General features: G+C 41.2%; 1 pseudogene; it reads left to right on the forward strand.

Moving 5' to 3' along the window:
• Window positions 1-7,930: 7,930 nt before the first annotated feature.
• LOC102405794 lies at window positions 7,931-8,852 on the forward strand (annotated as a pseudogene).
• Window positions 8,853-13,345: the final 4,493 nt, after the last annotated feature.

Raw genomic sequence — 13,345 nt, forward strand, 5'->3', positions numbered from 1 at the left:
GATCCCTAGATTAGGAAAATCTCCTGGAGAAGGTCATGGGAATCCACTCCAGTATTCTTGTCTGGAAAATTCCATGGACAGAGAAGCCTGGTGGGCTACAGTCCATGGGGCTGCAAAGAGTTGGACATGACTGAGTGACTGAACACACACACACACAAAGAAACTGAACCAGTATATACATATATAAGTATGTATGTGTAAATATACATATATGTGTATGTGTGTATATATGTGTGTGCATGTGTATATCCTGGTTTTTTTTTTTTTTTTTTGGAGCTTTATTTTAAGAAATTGACTTACATGTTTGAAGAGTTTATCTGAACTCCATAGAGCAGGTGGCAAGCTGAAAATTCAGGCAGGATTTCTAGTTTACAGTCTTGAGGTGCAATTTCTTCTTCATACAAAAAACCAGTTTCACTCTTAAGAGCTTCAATTGATTGGCTGGCTGAGGCCTATTTATATTATCAAGGGTAATCGCCTTTACTTAAAGTTAATTGTGCATTTTTAAATTGACATATAGTTGATTTACAATATTAAATTTCAGGTTTGCAACATAGTGATTCATCATATCTAAAAATTATACTTCATTTATAGTTATTACAAAATATTGGTTATATTTCCTATGCTGTATAGTATATCCTTATAACTTATTCTTCACATAGTAGTTTGTACCTCTTAATTCCCTTTTCATTGAAATTTTTAATTTAGTTTAACTTTTATTTGTAAGTAAATTTCATTTTATTTTTAATTCAATTTTTAATTTTAATTTGGATTAAAATGATTCTACATTTTTATCAAATAAATAATGCTAGTTGATTGTGGAGTTTAACCACATGTACAAAATGCTTTCACAGTTATATAATTGAGTACTGTAGCCCTGGCAAGTTGATACATAAAACTAACTGTCATAGCCTGGCAATCCTCTGGGTCCCCAATGTCTTTATATTTCCAGTATCAGTAATAACTCTACCAGGTGGGCAAAAATGTTACCAAAACATGAAAAGCATGAGCTCCAGTTTTGCAAGAGAAGATCCTCTAATGAAAGAAACTGATAATCATGGAAAATTGCAAAAATCACACAAGCTAAAATCATATAAGCCTTTGAGAGACATCTTGTAGGGCCAAAACCCAAAACTAACTAATTGATTTTAGTCATTTATATACTCTTATTGTCAAAACAAGGCATTGTTTGTTTTAAGCAAACCATATCAAATTAATGGAAAGCGTTAATTCTCTTAGCTGAAAAAAGTCTCAAAATACATAGATTTTAATTTTATCCAGGCTATGCAATAGTTTTCTGTTCTCAGAGAATAAGATTATTTTTTCACTTGACGTACTACATAAAAATAATTATGAAGCAAATTCTTATTCAGCTTCTATAATATGCTTCCCTAATTGTTTTACCATATAGAAGTATTATAATTAAGGAAATGAGAAAGAAATGAAGGATAAGGAAGTTGCTAGAATAATTATAATCACTTTTATTCTATCTGCCATGTTTCTTTTACTTCTTAGTTTCACTTCTTTTTTATTCCCTCCCTCATATTTTAAGAAATGAATTTACCTTTAGGAAACTAGAACTATCAACCTCAAATCTCTTATTTTGAGCTTTTTGATAATTAATCTTATATGTCACCTTGGCTAGGTTCCAGTGCTGAATTCTTTGATCAAACACTAGTCTAGATGTTTTGAAAGTATTTGAGGATGTGATTGACATTTAAATCAAAAAGCTTTGAGTAAGCAGATTATTCTTCATAATGTGATGGGTCAAAATCAAAGTGGAAACAGTGGCAGATTTTATTTTCTCGGGTTCCAAAATCACTGCAGATGGTGACTACAGCCACTGAATTCAAAGGCTGTTGCTCATTGGGAGAAAAGCTATGACAAACCTAGACAAGGTATTAAAAAGCAGAGACATCATTTTGCTGACAAAGATTCATATAGTCAAAGCTGTGGCTTTTCTAGCAGTTATACATATGGATGCAAGAGCTGTACCATAAAAAAGTTTAAGGGCCAAAGAATTGATGCTTTTGAATTGTGGTGCAGGAGAAGACTTGATTGTCCCTTGGACATCAAGGAGATCAAGCCAGTCAATCCTAAAGTTATTTAGGCCTGAATATTCATTGAAAGGACTGATGCTGAAGCTGGAGCTCCAATACTGTGGCCACCTGATGCAAAGAGCTGACTCACTGGAAAAGACTCTGATGCTGAGGAAGTTTGAGGACAGGAGGAGAAGTGGGTGACAGAGGATAAGATGGTTGGATGGCATCACCAGTTCAATGGACATGAATTTGAGCAAAGTCTGGGAGACAGTGGAGGACAGGGAAGCCTGGAGTGCTGCAGTCCATGGGGTTGCAAATAGTCGGACATGACTTAGTGGCTCAACAACAACAACATATTCAATCATTTACAGGTTTCTTGTAGAAGAAGAAATTCTCCCAAAACTATAACATAGAAACTCTGCCTGCTTCTGACCTGCTGTCCTGAGGAGTGTAGACTAAACACTGAAACATCAGCTCTCACCTGAAGTTCCAGCCTACCAGTCTGGCCTTTAATTCCAGTCAATCAGTCAATAGATAAATTGATGCTAGATAGATAAATAAATGGGTTTCCCTGGTGGCTCAGATAGTAAAGAATCCACCCACAATGCAGAAGACCCAGGTTCAATCCCTAAGCTGGGAAGATATCCTGGAAAAGGGAATGGCTATCCACTCCAGTACTCTTGACAGGAGAACTCCATGGACAGAGAAGTCTGGCAGGCTATATAGTCCATGGAGTCGCAAAGAATGGGACATGACTGAGTGACTAACACTTTCACTTTCTTTGCTTTTTCAGAGAGAAAGATACATGTACTATGTACTATTCCTCTAAGCTAAGACAAATCTTCCTAAAATTTTTCATAAATATTTTAAACAAGAGGCACAACTTATTATAACAAAAAAGTTTCAGTTCATTTGCTTATTTTTACCATAAATTAAATAATTTATTTCAGGGGGTTGAGGTAACTTAAGTTTTAACATGAAAATTTTGAGATGCATTTCTCTTACTTTATTTTTACTTTCAGGGACTCTCATACCTGTTCATTCTTAAACGGCAGTTGGCAAGACTGGATAACTCTTCCTCCTCCCAAACACTGCATTATTGTTGCCTGAGGTTTCTAAGTAATGGATACTGGCCAGTCTAAATAGATGACAGATGGTCAACATGGAACCCTCAAGCTTCTGCCTGGAAGGGATAAGAATTTGCCGTGGCAGAGCTAGGAAACAAAAACAATATGGTAATTTGGGGTTGTCCACTGCGATTTTTAATGATCATTCTAGTATTACTGTTTTTGAGTGACTGCGTCTGTGGAGCCATTCAGTCAGTCTGCATTTGCTTAATTAATCTGAGAATTGCCATGGTCAAGGGACAGAGGAAAAAGCATAACAGACGTGTAATGATGTGAACACTAGGCTCTTATGAGACTGCTTTATTGATAAGCTTTAGCTGAAATGGGTAAGATTTGCCTTGTTGCTAAGGCAACATATGCACAGGAATAACCCAAGTATACCTCATTCTAGCAAGTGGTCCTTGCAATTTAATAAAAGGAAAAATAAATATAGCTACAGACCTGCATCAGAGAGAAGAAGGAAAAATAAAATTCAAAAGGGAAAAAGATAACGTTGGAGAGGTGGGTGTTGGATTTGAAAATTGAGGTTAAATGTTGTCTTCCCAATTGAAAGCAACTCTGTGAAGAATACAAAAACTACATGTCTGTCTGACTCATCATTTCCCGTCCCTGCCCCCGCTCTGATCTTATTTCTAACCACCTTCCTGTGCTCTTTTCCTTAGAGCATCACTGGACTCCTTGGCTTCTCTCCAGCCAGGCTCAACTCTACCTTTGCTATTTTTCCTGCCTGGAAACCTCTCTCCCTAGATATGTACCTGGCTCCCCCTCTCATATCCTACAGGTCCTCTTAGAAAACCCTGCCCTGGCTACCACATTTAAAATAGCCTCTCCCCACCCCCACCACTGTCCTTATCTATCATTTAACCCTACTTTTTCCTCATAGGACTTATCACCTTGTAATATTAAATATCCATTTATTTCTTTATCCTCAGCTTCCTCCCCTAGACCATAACCTTCTTAGAGCAGATCATGGGTGTCTTGTCCACTGCTCTGCCATCAACATTGCAAAGGGTATTTTGTTTCTTGTACAGTAAATTGCTATTTGTTAATAAATGAAGTTGTGCTCCCAGACTTTAAAAATACAGTTAAGGAGATAAAACTAAGACATAAAAACAAGTATGCAATGTTAATATGATAGAAAATAACAAGAGGAAAAAAAAAAAAAAACCCAAAGACAATTGAAAAGGGATAGAGTATGGGTTGGGCTTCCCAGGTGGTGCTAGCGGTAAAGAACCTGCCTGCCAATGCAGGAAATGCGAGTTTGATCTTTGGATCAGGAAGATCCCCTGGAGTGGGAAATGGCAATCCACTTGCCTGGAGAATCCCCATGGACAGAGGCGCCTTGAGGGCTACAGTCCACAGGATCACAAATAGTCTGACACGACTGAAGCAACTTAGCATGCAGAGTAGGATTGGGAGGGGGCAGGGAGGAGCATCAGTGGGGACCTGGGGCCTCAATTTCTACCAGGGAAATCTTTCTAAAATAGCATAAACCAAGCCACATTTCACCAGGTAGTGTCTGTTGTTGGTGCTTAGCAGGGGCTAGAAGACCAGAGGCTGCATTTCAGACTCCTTTACTATCCGGTTCAGTCAAGGTTCTGCCAACAAGAGGCTGCCTCGTGAGATTGGAGGGTTGAAGAAGAGTAGGAACCTTTCTTCCTCAGGACATCACAGTGGCTATGAAGCTCCCTGGCACCTGCACTACACCTGGGCTAGAGTGAAGTAACAGACCGTCACAGCACGCTTGAGAGGGAGGGATTCAGGGCTGCACATCTGGCTGCATTTCCCTGTAGTTGCTTACGTCTGAGAACACCACCTCCTTTTCTGTTCGCCCAACCTTTCCAATAACTATTTTAAGCTTTCTTTAAAAAATTATTTATTTGGCTGCACCGGGTCTTGGCTGCAGCGTATGGGATCTAGTTTCACAACCAGGGATCGAACCTGAGTCCCCTGCCTTGGGAACATAGGGCCTTAGCCAATGGACCACCAGCGAATTCCCTCCAATAATGTTGAAACCTAATTCCCCATATTAAATACCTCTCTGCTGGAAATATCTTAGGCGGTTTTTATTTTTCTTGATTTAATCCAATTGGACTACTTCTTATCCTGAAAGTGCTAGCCTTCTTTAATTCATATTCTATTAAACATGCATTTAATTCACATGTATATTATTTAATTCATATTCTAATTGTTGGAGAGGAAGCCTACATCATAACCATTCTCAAGAAAGCCCTCTCAAATGGCTCCCTCTAGCCATCATTCCTCTGTCCTTTGTCTAAACTCCTAAGTTACATAAGACACAGTCTGTAGCCCTCGGTTTTGCATTCAATTCCACACACGGTCATATTTTACTCTTTGTGTGCTAGTGTGATTGGTTAGTCACGTCTGACTCTTTGTGACCCTGTGGACCTTAGCCCATCAGGCTCCTCTGTCCATGGAATTCTCCAGGCAAGAACACTGGAGTGGCTAGCCATTCACCTCTCCAGGAGATCTTCCCTACCCAGAGACTGAACCCATGTCTTCTGCATTGCAGGTGAATTTTTTACAGTCTGAGCCACTAGGGAAGCCCATTTTATTCCTTAGTTTTCCTTAAATAAAAATGTTCCTTCTCCAATTAAATTTTAAATTCCTGAGAAGGCAAGACCTTGGGAGTTTTTTCTTTTATTTCTGGTAAGACCTATGACAATGTCGGGCATGTTGTCAATGTCTGATAAACAAACACTCATTAGTTTCACTTGAAAGAGATCAAAGAAAGGGTATTTTTCACACTACCTTCAGTGTGGAAAGGCTATGATTTGATCACAGTTGTACGTTACTGTCCTACTTATCAAACTGTCATACACCACCTTAAGCCTTAGGAATTGCAGAGTTCAAGGGCTTGGGAAAAATTCAGCAAGAAGAACTGCTAGGGGACCTTGGTTTTACATGTGAAAACTATTATTTCAGTTCACTAAAGATGAGTCTATTAATAACTGGAGCCTGAAAGCTGTTTTTAGCTAAGCTTTACACCTCTAAAACTTGCCAAAATGTCGCAGAATGCCATCTAAATTTCTACAAAAGTAGAAGATAGCTTCCTTCACCTCAACTACCTTGATTAGTAGTCTCAATATTTGCTTATTTTTTTATCCATTATTGTCTACTAGATACAGACTTGTGATGTGATAGCAATACTCAATATCTTACTACCTTCCTCCCACCACTCCACCCCAAGAGGAAATTGTTCCAAGCATAGCAGTTGATTTGGTGCATTCATAGAAGGAGGCAAGGTCATGCTCCTCCTACTTTGCCTTCTTGAATCAGAAACCTTCAGTCTCTTATCATGATCCAAGAAATTATTTTCTGAATGCATGGTTAATTCTATTATATAGTCAACTCTATTCAGGTCAGGAAGCAACAGTTAGAACTGGACATGGAACAACAGACTGGTTCCAAATAGGAAAAGGAGTATGTCAAGGCTGTATATTGTCACCCTGCTTATTTAACTTATATACAGAGTACATCATGAGAAACCCTGGGCTGGAAGAAGCACAAGCTAGAATCAAGATTGCCAGGAGAAAGATCAATAACCTCAGATATGCAGATGACACCACCCTATGGCAGAAAGTGAAGAGGAACTCAAAAGCCTCTTGATGAAAGTGAAAGAGGACAGTGAAAAAGTTGGCTTAAAGCTCAACATTCAGAAAATGAAGATCATGGCATCAGGTCCCATCACTTCATGGGAAATAGATGGGGAAACAGTGGAAACAGAGTCAGACTTTATTTTTTGGGGCTCCAAAATCACTGCAGATGGTGACTGCAGCCATGAAATTAAAAGACGCTTACTCCTTGGAAGGAAAGTCATGTCCAACCTAGATAGCATATTGAAAAGCAGAGACATTACTTTGCCAACAAAGGTCCGTCTAGTCAAGGCTATGGTTTTTCCAGTGGTCATGTATGGATGTGAGAGTTGGATTGTGAAGAAAGCTGAGCGCTGAAGAATTGGTGCTTTTGAACTGTGGTGTTGGAGAAGACTCTTGAGAATCCCTTGGACTGCAAGGAGATCCAAAGAGTCCATTCTAAAGGAGAACAGCCCTAGGTGTTCTTTGGAAGGAATGATGCTAAAGCTGAAACTTCAGTACTTTGGCCACCTCATGCGAAGAGTTGACTCATTGGAAAAGACTCTGATGCTAGGAGGGATTGGGGGCAGGAGGAGAAGGGGACAACAGAGGATGAGATGGCTGGATGGCATCACTGACTCGATGGACGTGAGTGTGAGTGAACTCCACAAGTTGGTGATGGACAGGGAGGCCTGGCGTGCTGTGATTCATGGGGTCGCAAAGAGTCGGACACGAATGAGCAACTGAACTGAACTGAACTGATTCTATAGGGGCTTCCCTGGTGGCTCAGCTGGTAAAAAATTAATCTGCAATGCAGGAGACTGGTTCAATCCCTGGATTAAGAAGATCCCCTGGAGAAGGGAAAAGCTACCCACTCCAGTATTCTGGCCTGGAGAATTCCATGGCCTGTATAGTCCATGGTGTCACAAAGAGTTGGACACGACCAAGTGACTTTCATTCATTCTATTCTATAGATGTGAATAAATAAGAGGAGAAAGCTGTTAACAAAGAAAAACATCTAAAAAGAAAATGGAACTACACAAGTCAGGTACCTCCAAGAATTGGGGAGTAAATAGTCAAAACTGCCATCTTTGAGCCCCCAAAGAAAAATCAGCTAAATTAAGAACCAGAGGGTACTTTCCTTTCAGCAGAGTATGAAGGCAAGATGGTGGTGCAGATTTCCAAGAAGAGGAAGTTTGTCACTGATGGCATCTTCAAAGCTGAACTGAAGAGTTTCTCATGTGAGAGCTGGCTGAAGATGGGGTTGAAGTCCAAGTTACATCAACCAGGACAGAAATCATTATCTTGGCCACCAGGATACAGAATGTTCTCAGTGGTTCAGAAGAGATTTGGCTTCTCTGAGGGCAGTGTAGAACTTTATGCTGGAAAGGTGGCCACAAGAGGTCTGTCTATCTTTGCCCAGGCATAGTGTCTGCGTTAGAAACTCCCAGGAGGCCTTGCAGTACTAGGGCCTGCTCTGGTATGCTGTGGTTCATCACGGAGAGTAGAGTCAAGGACTGTGAAGTCGTGGTGTCTGGGAAACTCCAAGGACAGAGAGCTAAATCCATGAAGTTTGTGGATGGCCTGATGGTCCACAGTGAGGACCCTGTTAACTATGATGTTGACACCGCCATGTGCCATGTGCTGCTCAGACAGATTGTGCTGGACATTAAGGTGAAGATCATGCTGCCGTAGGACTCAACTGATAAGACTGTCCCTTAGAAGCCCCTAGAGCTTCCCAGGTGGTGCAAGTGGTAAAGAACCAGCCTGTCAATGCAGGAGACTTAAGAGACAGGTTCAATCCTTGGATTGAGAAGATACCCTGGAGGAGGGCATGGCAACCACTCCAGTAGTCTTGCCTGGAGAATCCCATGGACAGAGGAGACTGGTGGGCTACAGTCCATAGGGTCACAAACAGTCGGACACGACTGAAGCAACTCAGCATGCAAGCATGCAAGAAGCCGCTGCCTGGTCACATGAACAGTCTGGAACCCAAAGATGAAATACTGCCCACCACCTCCACCTCCGAAGAGAAGGGTGGGAAGCCAAAGCCACCTGCCATGCCCCAGCCAGTACTCACAGCATAATAGGGTCTCCTTGGCCACTAGATTTGGAGTCTGGATGTTGCTCTATAAAGACATTTAATAAAATATTTTTAAAAGAAACAACCAGAGGGTAGGTCTAGAAATTTAGAAATACAAACAATTCTACTTCAGTTTTAGGAGAGAGAAAGAAACTTACATTAGAAAGAATTGATTTGTTATTCAGTGAGCAGAGAAAAAGTCAATATCTTCATATTACTAATAAAGCCATGAATAAGCTACTAATCTGGAACAGGGGAAGTATCCAGCTGAGGAGCTGAGAAGTAAAGATTTTATTTTTAGATTCAAGAGAATATTAGGATGGGAGTTTTAGATGAGGTGTTTATGCTTTATTTCCTTGATTAGGGAACTACCATGCTGCTTTTTAAACACTGATGCATGCCTGTGGCTCTAACTTGGACCACATTAGATGGTCCTTATTGTGATAAATTACATTATTCAGGGTTGTTAACTGCTAACAACGGCAAATTGGCTATTTAAGCAGAAAAGGAATTTAGTCCAGGAAAATACATAGCTCTCAGAATCTTTGCATTAGTCAAAGAAAAGGTTTATAGGTTAGTTAAGTGACCAGGCACAAACCCCAAGTTATACCATCTATGACCTAGAGGCTACTGACATTATCCCAAAACAAGGACCCAGCATAGCAAGTCACTCCCCAGAGACCAGCCATACTTTCCATCTATGCTCTTCCAATTGTCAGCTTCCCAACCAAGTCAGGATGAAAACCACACGCAAGACCTCTGTTTCTTTGGGGGATTCACTGTAAATCCAACTTCAGAACAAGTGCATCTCATTTGTATCTCCTTGGTCACATGGGTGCCTCTGTGTGAAGGTGATTCAGCCATGTCCGAGTCATGCGACCCCATGGCCTTTAGCCCACCAGGCTCCTCTGCTCACGGGATTTCCCAGTCAAGAATACTGGAGTGGGGAGCCATTCCCTCCTCCAGGGGATCTTCCCATGCCTCTCTTCAGTTTGGTACCAGGGTTTTTCAGGTGGCTCTGTTGGTAAAGAACCCACCTGCCAATGCAGGAGGTGTGGGTTTGATCCCTGGGTCAAGAAGATCCCCTGGAGAAGGAAATGACAACCCACTCCAGTATTCTTGCCTGGAGAATCTCTTGGACATAGGAGCCTGGCAGGCTACGGCCCATGGGATCAAAAAAAGTTGGACACAATTGAAGCAACTTAGCACGCACGTGAACTGACAAAGAAAGCAGAAAGAGAAAGCTCCTACATAAAGGTCCAGATTGTGAACTTAAAGGTGACACGGCCCACAGAATGATGGTCCCCAAAAACATCCATATTCTAATCCCCAGAACCCAAGAATGTGTTACCTTCCATGGTAAAAGAGACTTTGAAGATGTGATTAAGGATCTCATGATGAGAAAATCATCCTGGATTATTTGGGTGGGCCTTAGTTCTTCCCTGGTGGCTCAGACAGTAAAGAATCTGCCTGCAGTACAGGAGACAGAGGTTAGACCCCTGGGTCAGGAAGATCCCCTGGAGAAGGGAATGGCAACCCACTCCACTATTCTTGCCTGGGGAATCCCATGGACAGAGGAGCCTGATGGGCTATAGTCCATGGAGTCACAGAGTCAGACACGACTGAGCAACAAGCACTGTCTAATCCCAAGCATCTTTATGGGATGAAGACAGGAGATTCAGAGGAACAGTGAACAGATAGAAGCAGTGAACACAGAGGGAGCTGGTGATCCTGTGCTGGCTTTGATAACAGAGGATGGAGCATCAACTGAAGGAATACAGGTAGGCTCTAAAAGCTGGAAAAGGCAAGGAAACAGATTCTAAAGACTCTATAAGGAACGCTGGCCTGTGGTACCTTAGTTTTAACCCAGAGACACTGATCTTGGCCTGCCAATCTCCAAAACTGTAAGACAACCAATTTTTGTTTTTTAAATCACTGTGGTTTAGTCACTAAGTCGTGTCTGACTCTTGTGAAATCACTGTTTGTGGTAATTTTTAAATAACAGCAACAGAAAACTAATACAGGCGGTGAATTCTCCAGACATTATGAGGATGCTCAAAATGCAGGAGGCAGTTGACAACTGCTTGAACGTTTTACATTTTCAACTTATATTTTCATCTTTTACTCAAACTCCAATACTGACATACTGCTGTTCTTACAGCAGGGCTACTGACGGTATTTGTCAAGTGAAATGATGAATTCTCCACTTGGCTTCTATCAGTTCACCAAGTGTCTTGAGCTATGTCCTGAATATATGTTCAATTATCCTAGGGTGATTTGCAGTTGTGAGAGTGCAGGAGTCTTGTTTCTACTGCTTTTCAAGCATTCAAGACAAAACACAGAGTCTAAGCCTTTAGTTTCTCCCCCAAAACAGCAATAGGAACAAAATGGTAGGTAGTTTTTCTCCTGTTTTTCATTAGAAAATAATGACTTTCTGTCCTTAAAAAATGGCTTTAATCCACTATAATGTAAGCCTCCTTACTGAAATAGTAACCACAACAAAATCTGGTTCAACTGCTTGCCTAGTGCTTTGGTTTCCATGAAAAACTAAAACATTGTAACATCATAAAAGACACTTTTCCTGTTTCTTAGGAAAAAAAACTTGTGTGTTCTTCACCTCAGGATAAATAGAGTACACTGTGCTTTCAGAACAAAGTGAAGGTTCTGTTTGCAAATTTAATAGATAAGGGGATCTCTAATGTAAGTATAAATTCTATTCTGAGAGTTCATCCGTCGGCCAGTCATTTGGAGTTCATTTCAACATAGCAACAATACAATTGTTCAGTTCAGTTCAGTTCAGTTGATCAGTCGTATCCGACTATTTGCAACCCCATGAATCGCAGCACGCCAGGCCTCCCTGTCCATCACCAACTCCCGGAGTTCACCCAAACTCATGTGTATCGAGTCGGTGATGCTATCCAGCCATCTCATACTCTGTCGTCCCCTTCTCCTCCTGCCCCCAACCCCTCCCAGCATCAGAATCTTTTCCAATGAGTCAACTCTTCACATGAGGTGGCCATGGTACTGGAGTTTCAGCCTCAGCATCAGTCCTTCCAATGAACACCCAGGACTGGTCTCCTTTAGGACAGACTAGTTGAATCTCCTTGCAGTCCAAGGGATTCTCAAGAGTCTTCTCCAACACCACAGTTCAAAAGCATCAATTCTTCAGCGCTCAGCTTTCTTCACAGTCCAACTGTCACATCCATACATGACCACTAGGAAAACCTTAGCCTTGACTAGACGGACCTTTGTTGGCAAAGTAATATCTCTGCTTTTGAATATGCTATCTAGGTTGGTCATAACTTTCCTTCCAAGGAGCAAGCATCTTTTAATTTCATGGCTGCAATCACCATCTGCGGTGATTTTGGAGCCCAAAAAAATAAAGTCTGACTCTGTTTCCACTGTTTCCCCATCTATTTCCCATGAAGTGATGGGACCAGATGCCATGATCTTCGTTTTCTGAATGTTGAGCTTTAAGCCAACTTTTTCACTTTCCTCTTTCACTTTCATCAAGAGGCTTTTTAGTTCCTCTTCACTTTCTGCTATAAGGGTGGTGTCATCTGCATACCATTGTTAATATACAACAATTATTGCAATCTCCCTGTAACAACATAAAGTCTTATCTTTGTAGAAGTTGTTACACGAATTCCATCTCAGTGAGGGACCTGGTTTGTCCAGAACATAATTTGAAGAGCACGTAGTAACCTGTGCCCTGAAGAAGGGAACAGTTTTGTGTGCTAAAGGAGGCTGAACGGAATGAAGACAGGCCCAGGGCTGCCTGAGGAAAAGATTCTCTGAATGCACAGATGAGAGTGACTCAGGAAAGGACAAACATTCTGGGGACACAATGTTCAAGGTTTCATCTGGCTCACTAATGCCATTAGTGTGGGTAGGTTATTTGAAGGCTGGGGACGGGATGAAGTGAGCAGGTGTGTATTATGAGTGACATCCAGCCTGACCAAGGGCAAAAACAGATCACATGTGGAAACCCCAGGGTTACTTTTTTTTTGATGTGGACCATTTTTAAAGTTTTTATTGAATTTGTTACAATATTATTTATGTTTTATGTTTTCATTTGGGGGCCATGTGGCATGTGGGATCTTAGTTCCCCAACCAGGCATTGAATCCACACCCCCTGCAGCGGAAGGCAAAGTCTTAAAATCGCTGGACCACCAGGGAATTTCCTACACTCTTTTATAACCAGATTCACTAAGAACAAATGAGAGCCTCCACTCATGGCCCCACATCCCACCTTAAGGTTGCTGCTCTTCCTTGAGACCTGAACTCTCAGCCATAAAGTAGTTGGTTAATCTCAAATTATTCATTCATTTCCATAGTCTCAAGGAAAGACTCTCATTTGGCAGTAGGAGATGGAGAGGGGTAGGGGTGGAATAAACCTGAATTAGAGACACATTACTGGAAAAGATTCTCAAAGATTACACATACACACGCACATAACATCTTTTCAATGTGCAATACTGAATGTTCTGTCCTGGA

Source organism: Bubalus bubalis, chromosome 19 (genome assembly GCF_019923935.1).
Source record: "Bubalus bubalis isolate 160015118507 breed Murrah chromosome 19, NDDB_SH_1, whole genome shotgun sequence".
Classification (NCBI taxonomy): domain Eukaryota; kingdom Metazoa; phylum Chordata; class Mammalia; order Artiodactyla; family Bovidae; genus Bubalus; species Bubalus bubalis.